Source organism: Pan troglodytes, chromosome 14, assembly GCF_028858775.2.
Source record: "Pan troglodytes isolate AG18354 chromosome 14, NHGRI_mPanTro3-v2.0_pri, whole genome shotgun sequence".
NCBI lineage: Eukaryota > Metazoa > Chordata > Mammalia > Primates > Hominidae > Pan > Pan troglodytes.
The window spans coordinates 76939936-76959229 of NC_072412.2; positions in this window are offsets into that span (position 1 = coordinate 76939936).

Here is a 19294-nt window from a genome sequence, read left to right on the forward strand (position 1 = left end):
ACCTGCTTTTAGCTGTGTGACTTACACATGAGAATTCCATAATCTTCTTTGGGTCTCACTGAAAACAAACTTCACTATCAGACCATAAAAGAGATATTTAAAATTTACTAAATCCTACATAAAGATAATAGAAAAAGGGGTTTATGATGTAGAAAACACCGCATTATTCTAGAGAAACATCCAAGTACCTCTTCTGAGTTTATTTTTCCTAGGAAGTGTCTGGTATGCTGTTATTGAATCCCTAAGCCATCTCCTGGAATCCCACTCTGTACGTAGCAACGAGCGTTGTGGTTTTCTTAGCCATTGTGTCAATACATAGATACCTCAATCTACCAATGAATGTTTTAAAGCATGACAAAGGCCATCATGCCCAGGATAAAAATTTTATTTGCAGTCAGAGAAACAATTGCCTGTTAGGAGGATTCACTCTCTGTTGAAGGCTGTGTGTGTGTCTGATAATAGCACACATATCATTTTTTAAAAGTGAGGTACCGTTATCTTTCTGCTTCTTGAATCCATCCTGTTTAAATGTATTTCTGTGTATAAACGTTTTTTACTTTCTTTTTTGTTGACTTTGTTATTTTATTTCTGGAATCCTGATTTTAAGGTGCTTTTTACAGTTTTTTCCCCTGCTACCTCCCCACTTATTTCATGGGTGATTCCATTCACTTTAGGAGTTTCAGTGATAATTTTTCCACAGATGCCTCCCATATTGGCATGCCTTGGCTCTGCCTAGATCTTGAGCCAAACCCAAAAGGGTCTCCATTGTTTTACTAGATAAACGCACAGCGGTACTACAGCCTCACCTCAAACCGAACGTACCTAATACTAAAAACATGACATTCTCAAAGCCACTTATTTTGTTTTCCCTTTTTCTCTCAGGGTGCTTCTGTTCATCAATTACAAAAACCCAAACTTTACTATTTAATGAACATCTTCTTCTACCCATTCTATGAAATATAGTTAACTAGTTATAAAATCCCATAGATCCTGTTCTCAAATATTCTTCACATTTGTCTGTTTATTAATATCATCTTGCCTGAATTCTAATAGTCATATTCTACCTAGATTGGTCCCATCACTCTTTCTTTCCCATGTTATTCTACCTAATGCATTATGATTTATCTTGATATCTTGATAAAGCTCCAGAGTAGCTGGGACTACAGGCATGCACCACAATGCCCAGCTAATTTTTGTATTTTTAGTAGATATGGGGTTTCACCATGTTGGCCAGGATGGTCTCGATCTCTTGACCTCGTGATCCACCGACCACAGCCTCCCAAAGTGCTGGGCTTACAGGCTTGAGCCACCACGCCCGGTCAACAAATCTTTAACTTCTCAATTTCTGGGTTCAACTTAGAAAGTTGAAGATGAGCTAGATATAATCTCCTCTCCTCCACTCTCTAAAGATGTCCTACAATAAGTCTTATGTGCGACCACTTTCACAGACTATTTGTGATCAAACAAGGAGCACTCTTGTCCTTTTCTCAATTCTATGTCATTTTGTTTGCAACTCTTACGGTAAGTATCCCAAAATATTGTTAGAAGCTACATAGTGCTTCTCAGGCTTCAAATTGGAATTTGAATATGGAATCTATTTTGGAAAATATTAAACTTTTCTGAGCCTGCATTTTTATTTGTATTATGGGGAAAGTGTTACATACCTCACATTAATAGAAGATCTTTGAAGTCTAGAAATCAGAACCAGACATAGAGTAAACTTTCAATAAATATTAATTTTCATATTCAACCACTATTCATTAAATTACATTCTTGTTTTTTATACTCCTACAAAATTATAACTTTCTTGAGCACAAGTATTTTCATTTTGACACGGCTATATAACTGTCTTCTTTTGTTGCGCCTATACAGATCCTTACACTGAGTAGGCATTTAATGAAATGTATTAAATTAAAACTTTTTGTTTACTAATTGACATAATTTTAAAGTTATAAATTTAGATTATTTCTTAAACATTTGTCTGGTTTTCTCACCGGAAGTTTATTGAACTTAGTTCAATCTGTGATTTTAAGCAGTATCAATGACATGAGAGGACAGGAATGCCTGACCTGTAAATTCTGAGGTTAACATTGTACATGAGAACTACTGCTCATGGAAAAATGCATGATTTTTCTTGAAAACAATTCCAGGAAATATACTGCTATATAGATTGGGTTATATCCATCCAGCATAGTATTGAATGTCTGCTATGTCCATTGCTTGTCCAAATTTAGATTATGAGTAACAGAGTCATACAAAGTTTACTAACAGGAAAAAGTAATTGTTTAGACAATGTTCCTCCTCATTGTATCAAAATGTTTCACACATAGTTACAATGTAGAGAAGGAATAAAGAAAGGTTAGCTTTGAAAGTATCCTTCAAAATGCAAAAATGCACAAGAATTTTACAATAGGACTTTAACTTACTATTTTAAAACTTTTACAAGTTGTCCACTTTGCATTATTCTATTTTTCTATTGTCTATTTTGCATGACGCTATGCACTTTTTGTGCTAGGTAGTATAATGATATTTTAAAGAAATATCAAGAGGTTACATAAGTATGAAGTAAGTGCAGAAATGCTGTTTGGTAAATATTTTATTAAACGGCAGAACCATTTAATTTATTTTTATCACTGCGTATTTCTTCTATGAAGGTATAAAGTAAGTCACCTCTAGAAAACAGTATGAGAAGTCAAAATTGAGGAAACATTATCCATATCAACTCAGGATTAAATTAAATTAATAAATAATTTGAGATATAAGCAAAATGCCACCATTTTATTAATCATAAACAGATATCACAAATTAGTGAAACCCTAGTAATTGATAGTATATTTCACACACCGTCCCTACAAAATGGGTATAAAGCAAGTTAAATATACAGTTAGGTCTACAGTAAGTATAATCTATATTAGATTTCCTCATTTTTTTTCCCCTCTACTGCTCAAATATGTCAAATCTCCTTCTCCTCACTGAAGCCAAGACATATACTTGGCAGGCTATCGGCTAGAAATGTAAACCAAAAAAATGTAGCATGGAGAATAAATTATTAAAGGTAAAATATCAAGAATTAGTAAGAGACTTCCATTGATAACTGAGATAAAATAAGCTCATTACAACCCATCTTTCTTAGTGATTGCAACAAAATCTCTGGACAGAATACAAGAAGAAATTCCATTAGGACTGTGTAAAATAAATAATAGCAGATGTATTAGGAAGCGAAATCAAACTTGTAGGAGAAAGGAAAGGCAGTAACTTTACTTTTTTGGGTTTTTTTCCACCCTCCCTTTATCTCTTCGTTTTTAGGTAAGAGTAGACAGTAGAGGTGGATAGTAAAAATTGGAAGGAAAACTGCTTTTCAAGGCAGAAGTCCAGGATAAAAGAACCTCTACAGGCCAGAGAGTGGTTTATTGGGGAGGAGGAAATCTTTTTTCTTTTTCTCTTCTATTTCATCGTTGTCCTGAGGCAGCCCCAGTCATGAAACTACCCTGCTCTCCTTACAGAGTATCTAAAAGTTCAAGAAAAAGTCTACCTCTTTATCCAGAGAAATAGAAAATGGAACCTCAGTGGTCCAAAGAGTGTGGAGATTATCATTATGTTGTTTCTCTTTTCCATCTTCTGTCTGGAAGTGGCCATAATTTTGCAAAACTGTACAAAGGCAGAAGGAGCTAAAAGTGAGAGAAACTTTAGTTTACAAGGTAAAAGACTGGGAAAAGGAAACTCGGAAAACCATAGAATGGCTAGAAAATTTGGAGAGGTGCGAGGAGAAACTATCCAAATTCTGTAACTGAGTTGACAAAACCTCTAGTCTCATCCTCACCTGCGTATAGAGAAAATAGACACCAATAAGCATGATGAAAGCTTTGAGAACTGAACTGTAGTATACAGACAAATCATTGAGTACACATGCACAAGGAAATTCAAACAGCATAGTATAGACTGAACTGAAGTTAGAAGCACTTTTCACAGACGGCAAATCAAACCTTTTGATCTCAGACTACCCACATCAATTGGCTGCTAAAACAAATAAGAAAAAAATGTACATAATCTTCTGAGGATTTTGACAGAATTAAATTTTACACTATGATATTGAAAATGTCCAAGATATAACCCAAAATCACTTGACATAGAAAGAAATAGGAAAATCCAGCTAATTTTAAGACAAAAATAATTTTAAAATGCCAACCTCAATATTATACAGGTGTTGAAATTATCAGGCGAAGACAAGCAGTTATTACCACGCTTTATGGAATACAGTTGATCACTTTTAAATGAGTGCAAAGATAGAAGTTCTAAGCAGAGAAATAGAAACTATGTAATTGAACTAGATGTCAAATAGAAATAAATACAAGATTCACTGCATGGGCTCAGCAACTGACATAGGAATAAAAACGGAAAGACTCAATGAACTTAAGATAGATCAGCAGAAATTTTTCCAATCTAAAGAACAGGAAAAAGTAAAAAGAGTGAACAAAAACAACAAAAAAGCAGAGTGCAGGCACTCGTGAGACAATATTACAAGGTCTTATAATTAGAGTTCTAGAAAGGAAAGCCAAAGGGGTTGGTACTGATTGAGCAAATAGTTTAAGGGATAATGGTCTGAAAACTATCTCCCAAACTTTAACAGAGTTTGCCTCTTTTCTTCATTTAAATTGGTAAAAGCCTGTTTGTCTCCCATAGTCCATTCTTTCATTATTTCCTTAATAATGGAACCCCAGGATTTTAACTGGCCAAAATGAAGACACCTTTACTCAGCTTACTTGCACCAGTGAATGTGACTATTTGCTGGCTAATGGTGTACATAGTCATCATTTGTGTTACTACCAGGGGATCCCTTGAAATGGTATCTATGTCCTTCTTCTCCACCTGGAATGTAAAACCTTTCTAAAGTTATTTTTAATGAACACACAATAATTGTACATATTTCTGGGGTATAGCATAATATTTCAGTATATGTATACACTGTGTAATAATTAAATCAGGGTAATTAGCATACCCATCACCTCAGACATTTATCATTTCTTATGTTGGGGACATTAAGAAATCTGTCTTCTAGTTATTTGAAAATCTATAATAAATTACTGTTAACTATAGAATGTGAATCACTTAGATCTAATATTGAATGCTATTGATGTGAAGATGAAGACAATATTCTGGGTGGGGAAGAGGGCGAGTGGAGGTAGATAGAGAACCAAAAGATTGAAGAAAAGTGAGCCTCAACAACGTGGATAGCTAATGAAAGGGCTGGTACATGACAGTGAAAATTGGGTTTAAGCTATTATCACTCAGTTGTGACTTTGTTACAGGAGATGTACATTTGTTCTAAGTAATCCAGGAACTTAGCTCAATTACGATCCAGGCATTCTCTTAAAATACTATCAAAAATAACCTACCCCAGAATGTTTCTATCACTTGATTTTACTTTATTGTCACCATAGCACCAATCACCATCTGAATTACCTTTTTAATGTGTTTAGCTGCAGATTGTTTTCTCTTACATAGTAATTGGATGTTTCCAATGATGTATTTATGAATTTCTTTAATTTTAAGGTAGTAAAGAGAAAACAAATCCATTTTTTTAAGGTCTTCCTTCCATGGGTTAATTTATTGGCTTGCTAAAATCTCAAACACTATAAAACAATTAAGAATATCTGATATTAAATATTATTTGGTAATTTTACTTATTAATAACTAACAATTCATTTTAGAAATTAAAATGCAATGCCTAAATTAAATGTTGAAATTTGTTCAAAATAAATACATGAGCTAAAAAGTAAAAAGACACAATATTTATCACTGAAAGGAATGGACAAAATGTTCGCATTTGCCATTTCTATGAAGCATAATGGACAGCAGCTCATATTTTATTTAGTTCTCCAACAGATGGAAGGAAACTAATGTCACTAAGTGAGAGCTAGGAGGCATTCCAAAATTAACAACAGCAAATATAAACAGTTTAGTCCATCTCTTTCTTGAACATTAAAAAAAAACTTGTACTTTATGAAACAGTAGGTTATTAAATGAGTATAGCCTGGTATACAGCAGCAATTTGAAGAGTCATTTTGCATGTTAAAACTGACTGAGCTACTAGTTCTTTGTATTTTATTTTAAGATTAGTTTTTATCTATCTTGATATTTCGTATTGCATTTAAAATTCAATTAGGACAGTGGTTTAAACTGTTTTTGTTATTACTGCTGCTTGCTTATTTGTTTCACTTTATAGTCTGTTTCTTCAGAGAGACAAATAGGCATTAGTTACCTGAATTATTGGCTTTACATGAGTAAATTACTTGCTAACTCAAAACTCATTTCTTTATCTACTACTCCCAAAAGCATAGGAAATTTGTAAGTTTATTAGAGAAATAATATTTTACAAATAACCTTGAATTCTTCCTACTGTACAAAATTATTCTTCAAAACTTGGCTGTTTTAATTATTACCAGTAACAAAATAATAATAAATTAACTCTCTGGAGGAATATATGTGAATCCCAAGTTTCTGCAATATATCGTATCCAGAATACAATTCACAATTCTGTGACCTTTGAGGAAATAAATAAGATTTAAAAAAAATAAATAGAGACAAATCATGGGATGACTCAGATGTTGAACTTAGCAGACAAGGATTTTTAAATCGTTGTTATGATTATGCTCAAGAATATAAAAGAATATACACACTGTAATGAAAGAAAAGATTAAAAAAATCTCAGCAGAGTAGAAACTATATTTTGAAAATGTAAATACTTAAATGGAAAAATAAAAATTTTTTAATTATACAGTGGTACTGATAAGTGTCTAGGAAATGCTTACATATAATATCAGAAATAATAAATGAGAACTATTGCTGCTTCCTACCAACCTGCTGGGAAAAACATAAAATGTAGCCATATTCTGAGTAGGTGGCTTAGATTTCAATCAATTAGTAGCTGCTGCTATTGCTTCTTCTGTTTCTTCTTCTTCTGTTTCTTCTGTTTCTTCTTCTTCTGTTTCTTCTCTTTCTTCTTCTTCTTCTGTTTCTCCTCCTCCTCCTCTTCCTCCTTCTCCTCCTCCTCCTTCTTCTTCTTCCTTCTTCCTTCTTATTTTTTTAACAAATAGTATATCTCTGAAAAAATAGAAAATACATTGATTTCTCCTACAAAAGTAGTTTACAATGTTGTGATTGAAGGGAGAAATATCGCTTTATCGGAGCAATAGTATTAAATATCTATACATATGAATGTCATTTATTACCTTTCATTATTATTAGAAACTAAAATCTTATAAAATAATTTGACAAAAGGCATAACCAAATTGTTTTCAAAACCTTAGAGAACAATTTTGTTTTTATGATAAATGGCATGTTCTTATTATCATTACTATTTAATCTTTCATTTTCAAATGTCTTCTTACTGTCTATCCCTAATATAGTTTCTCTCAATTTCCTACTGTTATACTCATGAAACCAAAGAAGGCAAAAACACATAACAAAGTTAACAGTGGCAGTCAATCTATTACCAAAATATATCAGAAAGTAACATTATCTACGAGGCCCTTCTAATTGTGTTTATTGCCTGGAGTCTGGGAATGAAAGAAATAAACTTTGCTGTCCTGAAAATAAGGAGGAAAAACACACTACAGAAAAGAGCATAAGTACCAGTGAAATATTAATAACTGTCTATTTGTGTTCAGAAATAATATAAAAATAGCTACTATCAATACTTCCAACATTGTGCTAAAGGTTCTAATCAATACAATGGGTAAGGAAAAATAAATCAAATATTTAAGGGTTTGAAAGCAAGACATGAAATTGCTTTTTTCACAGATGACGTGATTGTATAAGTAGACACTCAAAGGGATATATAAATGGTTAAAATTGATAAATTAATTTAGTCATGTCACAGAATATGATGTCAATATATGTAACAGTATATATATATGTTCTGCATATGTATGTATATTTTCTGCAACAAACAAATTGAAAATAGTGTAAAAAGTAATACTATTTACAATAGCTTATAAACATTGAGCATGTATGAATAAATATAATAAAAAGATGTTCAAGCCCTATATATTGAAAACTATATCTGAAATTAAAGAAGACCTAAACAAATGGAAGTTTATATTACATTGACATGTTAGAAGGAACATACTTGTTCTTTTCAATGATCTGTATATTCAATTCAATCCCCAATAAAAATCCAATAAGTTTTATAAAAATCTAATTCTAAAATTTCTGTTGAAATTCAAAATTTCAAGAAGAGTCAAAACATTTTGAAAAAGATCAAATCATAAAATTCCACTACCAGATAAAAAGGCTTACTTTAAAGTGATAGCAATCAAGACGGTTTGTTACTATACCAGAAAAATTCAAAAACACCAGTAGAGTAGAGTAAATAGTGTAGAAATATACCACATATTTATAGTCACTTGATTTAATACAGATGTTAAAACATAGTATTTTGAAAAAATAATGAACTTTTAAATAAATGGATTCTGTCAATTGGATATTCATACAGAAAAAAAAGAATCTTGATCTCACGCCACACATAAAAGTTAATTCTATGTGGTTTGCAGATTTGAACAGAAAAGTTAACCTAACACAACATTTAGAAAAAAAATAGAATATCTCTATATCCTTAAATTTTAAAAAATGATTTTTAAAATTATATGCAAAATAGAGTCAGTATAAAGGAACAAAAAGTTGTCAGAATTAATTTCACTAATGTTAAAAATTTTGTTTAACAAAAGACACTACTAATATAATTTAAAAATCAATCTTTAGAGTAGGAAAATAGTTTTATTACATATATCAGATAAAGCACTTAGTATATGTAAATAAATGGTATAAATCAATAAGAAAAGAAGCCACCACTAAAGAAAGTGGACAAAAGACTTGAACACATTCCTCAGAAACTGGTTTTCTAAGTTGCTATTAAATGAATAAAAAGGTCCTTTAATTTCGTTATCATAGAGGAAATGAAAATTCAAAACAAAAATAAAATCACTGCACAACTCCCACAATAGCTGAAATGAAAAGGACTGAAAATATACCAAGTATTGGCAAGAATATGTACCAACTGTAACTTCCATACTTTACTGGTGGGAGTTTAAATTGAAAAACCATGTTGAAAACCATTTTCTAGGATCTATGAAAGCTGAACAAATGCATATCTTATGACCCAGCAATTGCACTCATAGGTATAAAGCCGACAGAAATGTATCCATATGTTCAGTAAAAGAAAGATACCTAATGATCACAGCAGCACTATTTGTAATAGCCAGAAACTGGAAACAACCCAATGTTCTTTAGCAGTTAAATGGATAAAGGGTAGTATTTTCATAAACTGAATATTACATAGTATGAAGATTGAATGAATTTGTGCTAAATATAACAGCATAAAGCGCCAGACCAAGCACACATGCTGAAAGATACCATCTATAAGGTTCAAAACAAAAGGAGGTGGGGGGGGGGGGCGGCGCAAAACTAATCAGTGGTATTAAAAATCATGACAGTGGTTAACATTTTGGGGATATTGCCTAGGAAGGGTCATGAGAGGAACATCTGTTCCGTTTCTTGATCCAGGTTCTGGACACATGGGTGTACTTGTGATTTTTGCAAATTCAACAAGCTGAAAATTTATAGTTTGTGCACTTTTCTTTATGTATGCTATACTATTATGAAAAGTTTTAAAATCTATACAAATTTGGTGACTACCTTCTCATAAAAATATTTTTAACATCATAAGTTGATAAAAAAATAAGTTTATCAGCACATGCCTTCCTCCCACACTTTAATATTGCAAACCCCAAAAGCAATCATTTAAAAAGTATAATATGAAGAGGCGATTATCTTCATATATATGCGTATGTAGGGGTCTCTGTAATGGTGTTATTTTTATAAATATACCGAATTTATTTTAGCATCTACATAGATTTCTAGGATGTGGTTACAATTACCTGTTTCCACTTACAGATATTTAATTTGTTTCCTATTCTGCCGTTTTACACAATGAATTACCTGTATATTTAAGCATATGCTTATGTACATACGTACAGATATTTTTGTAAAAAAAGATTTTCTAGATTTGGAATGGTTAATACAATAAATGAGTAATTCTACCTATTAAAACATGCTACCCTTTTACCTATGTAACAAGCCTGCACATCCTGCACATGCACCCTGGAACTTAAAATAAAAGTTGAATAAATAAATAAATAAAATTAAAGTTATTTGAAATTTAAAAAAGCCACCAAATTGCTACCCTATATGTATAAAGCATATATGTTTTATAGTATTAATTTAGATAAAATTTAATTATATATTTTTTACTATATAAAATTATCACATTAATGAGGGATAAAAATTTAAAAAATGTTTACCTTGTAGAAGTAACCCATATATGAACACTAAAGTTAATCTATGAAAATAAAAATTTACTTCATCTAAAAATGCCAGAGAAAAAAGTTTGAGGCATAAAACTTGTAATCTGTTGTGCAATATACAGGGTTGATTGCAAGCACTTTCCAAAATAAACTATGGTGTTTTCTAGAAAAAAAAACTAGTAAGAATGAAATTGTAATGATAGGTAATAAAAGGTACTGTAAGTTATTAATTTTCATCAGTCATTGCAACAATGGATACATTTAACACTCTTCCCTGAGACAGAAGTTCTCATGTTTTTATGGAGAGAGCAAGTCTGCCAGGTTCCACAATCCTCCTCATGAATATTTTCTACTCAGACAGAACATGTCAAAGGAATCAACCTACAGTCTGAAATATTTTGTTAAAAGGCTATGTCCAACAGACACTGTAGAGACTAACAAAACCATTATCTTTCAAGTGGAGTTACCCTGATGACAAAGAGAGTTAACCAACCAGTAACAACCACAGAAACCAATACACATTTTGATTAATTGAGAAAGAGAGTCACTGAGTTTCTATAGCAATAGAGGATAACGAGGGAACCAAGTGGGACTGCTTTCTGAAGGAACCACTACCCCTTCTCCAGTTCAGTCACCTAAGGTGCTGTCAAAGTCTTGAGATAAAGATACTGAACAACGTTCTAAACCAGCGGTCCCCAACCTTTTTGCCACCAGAGACCAGTTTTGTGGAAGACAATTTTTCCATGGATGGGGAGGTGGGCGTGGAGGGCATGGTTTCAGTGTGATTCAAGCACATTACACTTATTGTGCACTTTATTTCTATATTATTACATTATAATAGATAATGAAATATTTCTACAGCTCACCATAATGTACAATCAGTGAGAGCCCTGAGCTTATTTTCCTGCAACTAGATGGTCCCTTTTGGGAGTTATGGGAGACAGTAACAGATCATCAGGCATTAGATTCTCACAGGAGCGCACAACCTAGATCCCACACTTGTTCAGTTCAAAATAGGGTTTGGGCTCCCATGAAAATCTAATGTCACCACTGATCTGACAGAACGTGAAGCTCAGGAAGTAACGTGAGTAATGGGGAATGGCTGTAAATGCAGATGAAGCTTCGCTTGCTTGCCCACCACTCACCTCCTGCTGTGGACCGAGTTCCTAACAGGCCACGGACAGGACTCCTGTTCTAAACCAGCCTGTGCTTGGCTGAGGTGACTGTCTTCCTTACTCCTACTTGTAGTCTTATGTAAAATCTCCGTTTATCAAGGCTGTAAAGCAATATAAAGGATGAGTTCAGGAAACCGTATCTCATAATAGAAATATACTGTTGGTGATTAGAGAGTTTCTAGAACAACTGAAATGTAATTATGGTGATGAAACTGTTACTCCAGGGAAGAATAATTGGAAAGAGTTTTTGACTAAAAAGCTTAACCCTAATAAATTAAGTTATATTCCCTGATGAAGATGACAACAGAAAGCTAACAACCTGTATGACATCCACAAAATGGAACCCAATGCTAGCCTTTCTCTAATACTTCCTAGAGGACAGATCATTTGGTGCATTTAGTAAATATACCAGCTTGTGGATTCCTTAATTTGAAGACAAATTAAACCTCTTAGTGATGTACAAAATAGATTGAAGGGACAAGAGACTAGTCAATTAATGTCATAATACCAAACTATTTTAATTGATGTAACTTTAACATATATTTTAATAAATAGAAGATTAATTGTATATTAAAATTCTCATGATTATTCCCTAATGTTTATTTTACACACACTTTTTAAATTGATTATCTATTTTTCAAGAGATGCTGTTATTTGAAATTGATTCTGTGTTAATTAGAGAGATTGATAGCTTCACAGTATTGAGTGTTTCCATGAATGGGATATATGTCTTAAAATCTTGATTAAAGACCCTCAGTAGCATAAAAGTTTTATTTATTTAGCACTTCCATAGTTCTTATTTTCCCCTAAGATGTTTTACATGTATGTCTTGTTCCTGTGAGTGGAAACTCTTCTTCAGTTACATTTTTTAACTGATTTTTGGCTTATATATGACTGCTTTTTAAGTAGCCACTGTGCATACTTCTTTTTGTTTCTATTTTTTCAAATAATTGCATTTTGTCAGAAATATAAAATATTATTGGCAAAAGGATTTTGCCTTCTTCTTTAAAAGTGTCATATTTCTCAATACTCTGTGTAGATTAATTGCATTGGTTCATACTTCCAGAAAATGTTTGAATAATAATGATAATAGTGGGCCTGCTTCTCAAGGTTGTGACTTAAGTAGAAAAGTTTTAAGATGATTTTTTGTCTGGCACATTTTCTGTCATGTTGTAGAGACAATCTGGATGTTTATTTTCAAGATTCACTTTTTAATCATGTGTTAATGTTTAGTTTTATCAAATGCCTTATCAGCATCCATAGAAAGTATCGTTTTATTGCCTTGACATTTTGTCATGTTGACATACCTTAGTAAATTTTCTAATTTTGAACTAAACTTCTATTTCTGATATAAATCCCATTTGTTCACATTAATATTCTCTACAGTCTATTCACAGATATACTTTTTAAAATTCTTTTTTATATATGTATATCTCATTTATAAGTCTAATTTTGTGTGTGTTACTCTAATTGTAAGCTTTGGATATAAATAGAATGCTGCATTTGTAAAAAGTGATTGTAGGTTCCTTTTGTCCTTCATTCACTGTGCTCTTAAAAATTTCAAATAAGGCCAGGCATGGTGGCTCATGACTGTAATCCTAGTGCTTTGGGAGGCTTAGGCAGGAGGATCACTTGAGGCCAGCAGTTTGGGACAATCTGGGAACATAGTAAGATAGCTCTACACACATACAAATTTATTTTTATTAGCCAGGCTTAGTGGCACACAACTGTAATTCCAGCTACTTGGGAGGCTAAAGTGGGAGGATCACTTCAGCCTAGGATGTCAAGGTTACAGTGAGCTATGATTGCGCCACTGCTCTCCAGCTTGGGCAACAGGGAGAGAACTTGTCTCAAAAGAAAAAGTTTCAAATAGCATGAGGATCTGTTCTTTATATTTTCTATAAAATTAATCTACAGAGATGTTTTGTTCTATTGGGCTTTTTAATTAGCTATTGTATAACTTGTCCATTTGTTTTTGAGTAATGAATTTGGTTTTATTTTATTTTCTATTTTCTTAAACTCAGTGGCAATAAATGAATTTGTTTAGTTTCTTTTTCCATCTCTTTTGGACCAAATGTAAAAATTGTATTTTTCCAAGTAAATCATGTGTTTATATACCTCTTTATGTTATTTACTTGAACTTAAGCAAGATGATCTCTTGACTCAACATCTATTGTATTTATTATTTTGCCTCTTAGTTAATCAACTATTAAGTGCCATCTGGATTTTTTGACTATTAGTTATTTATTTTGTTTTTCTAAAATTATAGAAGTATTATGATCTTATTCAAGAACTTAGAACTCTTATAAGAGAACTTCGAATAATTGGAAGGGGACAACTAATTCAATAGACTTATACTGAAAAAACAACCTTGTTAATCTGAATGTGTAGGTGATTTATTAAGAATGGTGTAATTGTTTAAGTTAGAGCCCTAGATCCTTGTCCTGTGTTTCCCCTACAGAGCAAACATAGTAAGACCCATTATGAGAGTTATACCTTAGAAAAATGTATTGGATTCCTATCCTAGTATTTACAAACTCAGTGACCCAGGCCCACTCTAGTTCATGTATTTTCACCTTTAAAAAAAAGTTAAGAATGTATTATGTGCCTTTAGTGTTATTGTGAGGGTTAAATGATACATGTAATATGCCTTAAACAGTATTGACAAAAAGTCTATGCAAAACATTTTTGGTTAAAAAAAAGGAACTACAAACAAGTGATTAAAAACTGCTCTGTATTTCAGCTAACTTTATTTTATATGTTTAAATCGTATTGTGCTTGAGTTGACTTTTATAGCAAAATCTTCATTTGGACTAAAGCTTTAAATAAGCCTTTAAAATCTAATCTGAAATACCAAGTATAAGACAAATAATTGCATATTATATATATATATATAACCACATATATTACATTTATCACTTTATTTTTGAAATTAGGCCTATATTTTGAGACTGTCAATAAAATGCACTTTTTCTTTAACCTCTAAAGATCTTGTTTAAAAACAATAATAAATCTCTTGATTTTTCCTAGAATCTTTTCCTTTGAACAAACATTTTATCTTTGCCCCAGTCCAGTGTTCATTAACACATCAATAAGACTGTTCAGTTTATTTTCCATCTTAACATGATTAGTGGACCACTGTTTATATATTTTTCTGTTGCTTTTACTAACTATTCTTCTTGCCAATTGTCCTCTGTTTAAAGTATACACATCCTCCATCTGTTGTAACATTTTGTACCAATGTCCCAGCTGTACTAACTCTATTAATTGCATAGAATTTATTGGACTTCATTACTCAGAATTAATCCTATGTGCTAGGGAAACCTGAACTACTTATGAATAAAATTGTTCTGAGTTCAATTTGTTGTAGTTAGAGTTAATTTCTAAAATCAAACATTTATGCTTTCAGTTTCCTTTGGATTGTGGTATTGACATGAATCTATTAAAGTATTTTATCCAGTCATCTTGCCAGAAATTAGCCTTTTTGTGTGAGAAAAAAAGAAGCTAACCTTTTCTTCTCTTTGAAAACAGGGCATTGGTGACCATTTTGAAATGAAGTGTATGGATTCTGGCAAAAACATGACCGAGAGTATATAGATAAGGGCTTTATCTTACAATCTGCCTCTTGTTAGAGTAAATGGCATTGGAACTGTCATTAAACATGAGTCTTAATTTTCTACTTTGTAAATTTTTAAACTGGCATTTTAAAAATCTTTTGCATGCCTTAGATAATGATAATTTAAATGAATTAGCATGCATCAAAGTTCTTCCACAGTGCCTGAAACTGTTTTTTTTTTTTTTGTTTTTTGTTTTTTTTTTTGATAGAATAGAGATATTAGGCTAGCTGGCATTAGGTCTCTTTCTTTTGTATTCCTGTCTGATTCTCATGTAAACTTGACATGTAATAACATTGCTATATTTATACCTTTTTCCTGTCTATGCACTATTCTCGTTTCCCAAATAACTTTGTTTTCCAGAGCTCCTCTATACAGTGATTTCCACACTTAACAATCACAATCCATCAGAGCATAATGAATCTTGAGGGTAAATCTTTGGACCTAAAAAGACAGAATATAGAATATTTCTTATCCAGTTATATATAGTTAAGCTATCTCTTAACCTACTAGGAAATGATTAATCTCTTAGAACAGAGAACTTTGGTGTGGATTTGAATCTTGGGTCTACTTCTACTTATTATTTGAGCATCCTTGAAGCTGCAGATTGGGGGCTGGTGCTGAGTATCAATACATGACTGTAACAGTTTGGGGGTTTAAATACAAGTACAGGAATTTGCCTCATCTAACGTAAGCAAAAACTCAACAGATCTTAATTTATTGAAAGCATGCTCTGATGCTCACATAATTAACAATAATAAAAAATGGAGACGAGCGTTTTAAAAACGCTCAGGAAAAGAAGGCCAGAAAACAAAAATCAGAGCAAGCACACTTAAATTCTACTGATTCCACACAAACTACTATAATAAATATGGCAGCTCACCATTCCCTTTTTTGCATGTCACTCATTAAAGATTCAAATTCACAGGAAATAGAGTTTGATAGACTGACTCTAAATCATGTAAGTGGCCACATGTGCCAGGAGAGAGTGAAGATCTGACTTCTCTACCTTTCTTACTGAATGTGACCACTGCCTCTAACCATGACTACACGCAATCAGGTATTGCCTAGAAGGGAGACAAATATGCTAACAAAAGGAGCCAACAAGGACAGATGTCCACCACACTGACCTAAACCTTAATCTCTCAGAATGCAATTCAAGCATGCTTATTCTAGACAAAGTTACTTAAGCATTTTCTTAAAATTATGATCAGGGAGTTAACAAACCCAATAGAGTCAATGGTCTAAAACACAGCGAGGCAGGATTATATTTCACTACTACCATGGACAGGAAGATATGCAAACCAGCTAGGTAACTGCAGAAGATGGTGTTCAGTCCCTTGTATATCATGATGGACATTCTTATTAACGTTCAGCTGCAGGCAGCATAAGTGATTTGAATCACCTGTTGGGTGAAATTTTGCCTGTTCATAGCTTCCTATCAGGAAACAAAATGCCATCTGATAGTTATCCATTTAAGAGCTATGACAGATACTGTTATCTGTTTACCCAAAAGCAATTCACAGCTCACTTTGCTGTGAGATTTTGCCTCTTCTTATAGAAACTGAAAGTGTTAAAATGCTTATATTTTCTGCCTTCCCCTTTTCATCTAAGGGATGGACAAATGACTCAACTATTGCCAACGAAATTTCACAGACAGCGACTTAGGTGGCTTGCTGGGAAGCTTTTCTAATTAAAAAAAAAATGTGGTCCAAGGGAAAATATATTTCCTCAAATTCTGTTTTGATATTGTAATCTGAAGCTGTGCTGCTTAGATTTGCTCTGACCATTCAAATTCATTAAGAGGGAAGAAAACTTAATATTAGAGAGGTTAACTCAGACTTGTGGCAGCCTTGAAACCACCTCTCTCTGGAATGCTTATTAGGTGAGAAAAAGCTATTCCAATTTGAAGCCATTTTAGATATGTCCTCTGTTGCTTGCAACTAAAAACATGATAACTGATAAATAATCTGGAAAAGGGAAGTGGGTTGGCACAATTAAGATATCCTAAAATAAGGAATTTGTGAGTAGCTGATATAAATTTGAGAGATTAAGTATCCTAGGCTGCAGAATTAGTAGACTTTATAAGGCAGTAAACATTTGAGTAAACAGTCTTCTGATATACTTTGAAGTATTGAATAGCTCTTGAATCTGTAGTATTATGAAAAATAGTAGGAAAACTAAAAATATTGGTATTTATTATCTATTTACTGGAACTTATGCTAGGTCATACAAAAGAGATACACTTAGCTGGCTGGGCACGGTGGCTCATGCCTGTAATCCTAGCACTTTGGGAGGCTGAAGAGGGAGGATCACCTGAGGTCGGGAGTTCGAGACCAGCCTGACCAATATGGAGAAATCCCGTCTCTACTAAAAATACGGCATGGTGATGGGCGCCTGTAATCGCAGCTACTCAGGAGGCTGAGGCGGGAGAATCACTTGAGCTCGTGAGGTGGAAGTTGCCGTGAGTCGAGATCACGCCACTGCACTCCAGCCTGGGCAACAAGAGTGAAACTCTGTCAAAAAAAAAAAAAAGAGAGAGAGAGAGATACACTTAGCCTAAAGTTAACTAGTCTAAAAGAAAGCCAAGAAAGAAAACAGTAGAGATACTTTCTATCTCTTACCTTAACTTCCACTGTGCTAGTGAGTCTGAACTTATTTAATATATTGGGATATAGGCCAATCTCAATATGGCAATTGTGTCCCACTTACTTTCTGGCTTACAACTGGTCCCACTGGTGTTCAAAGCAATGTTGTCTTCCAACCTCTTGTCATGCTAGAGAAACACTCATGCTAGCCTTTTAGAAAAGATTCCTCAAAATATCTACATATTTTTAAAGTGAATTGACACCTGTATTTAGGCTTAAAAATGGGTTTCCTTAGGAATTAACTAAAATTTGGACCTTAAGCTCTGTCCATTACAATCCAGAAGCTAGAAACACAAAACTCAAAGTATGTTTTAATGAAATTGTAACAAGTGGATCTTTTAGCTTCTTGTACTCCCAAACTCCAGCCTCTCTTTTTTTCACTCCAACTGATATAGCAATAAATGTAGGCATTACTGTGGCAGAAACCAGAAGGCCACTCTGGAAAACATTTTTCTATATTCACTTACCATTAGTTAGGGCTATATAATTGGGTTCTGGCTAATGGAATGTAAGCAAAACTGGTGTATATGTTCTAGGCCTACTCATTAAAGGTTACATATCCTCTAGTCTTTTGATCTGTCACTCACATAACCGAAATCTCAGGATGCTGAGGTTGCAGAGACACCACCTCATGGAAGGACTTAAGGGTCTTTGAGTCACTGATTACCAAAAAAGCCACCCCAAAAGCCTCCCAACCCAGTTTGAACTGCGGTGAAATTTTAAAAAATGGACTTTTATTGTATTGAGCCACTAAAATGTGGGGTTATCTGTTACAACAGCTAATAAACATTATTTTGGTTGACATCATACTTTACAGAGGTTTTGATTAAGGGCATAATCGTTTTTTATCTGTAAATAAAATTGATCATTATCTATCCCATTTCTGATACCACTTCATTTCCAAAATGTCTGTAGGTTTCCAAATACATGTGCTCTTATTTCCACTTCTTGCTCTATTTTCTAGTTTTGCTAAATTTGATCAAATTTGTATTGTGCCTTTAGAAGATACATTATCTTCTTTTTATACCATGTCAACTCAGTTATGAAAAACAGTTTTTCTTTAATTATTTGAGAATATTGTTCACACAACCTTTACAGAATGTGTGAGATGATGAGGGAACTACATGGCCTTTTGAGTAAACAAATATATTATAAGCATTAGGCATACTTTTCTGAAGTCTTTTGGCCCCTCTCATCTACAGGAGTTTTTCACTCACTAACATACACCCTGCCTGTTTCCACCTATTTCCGGAGTTCCCCTTCTTTCAATCCATTCTCTGTTGTCCTAAAGAAATTCCTTTTAACTTCTGCAGAAGTGTTCTCTTTGCCTAGCTTTACTTCACTCAAGATGACTGATCATCTTCATCATGAAACACATTTGTTTTGATGTGTTTATAAAAAAGGGTTACTTGCTTGACAAAAATTCTATAAATACTACTAAAATGATATCTCTTTCTTCCCGTCACATCTTCAAAGCCTTCCCTCCATCCAAAGAG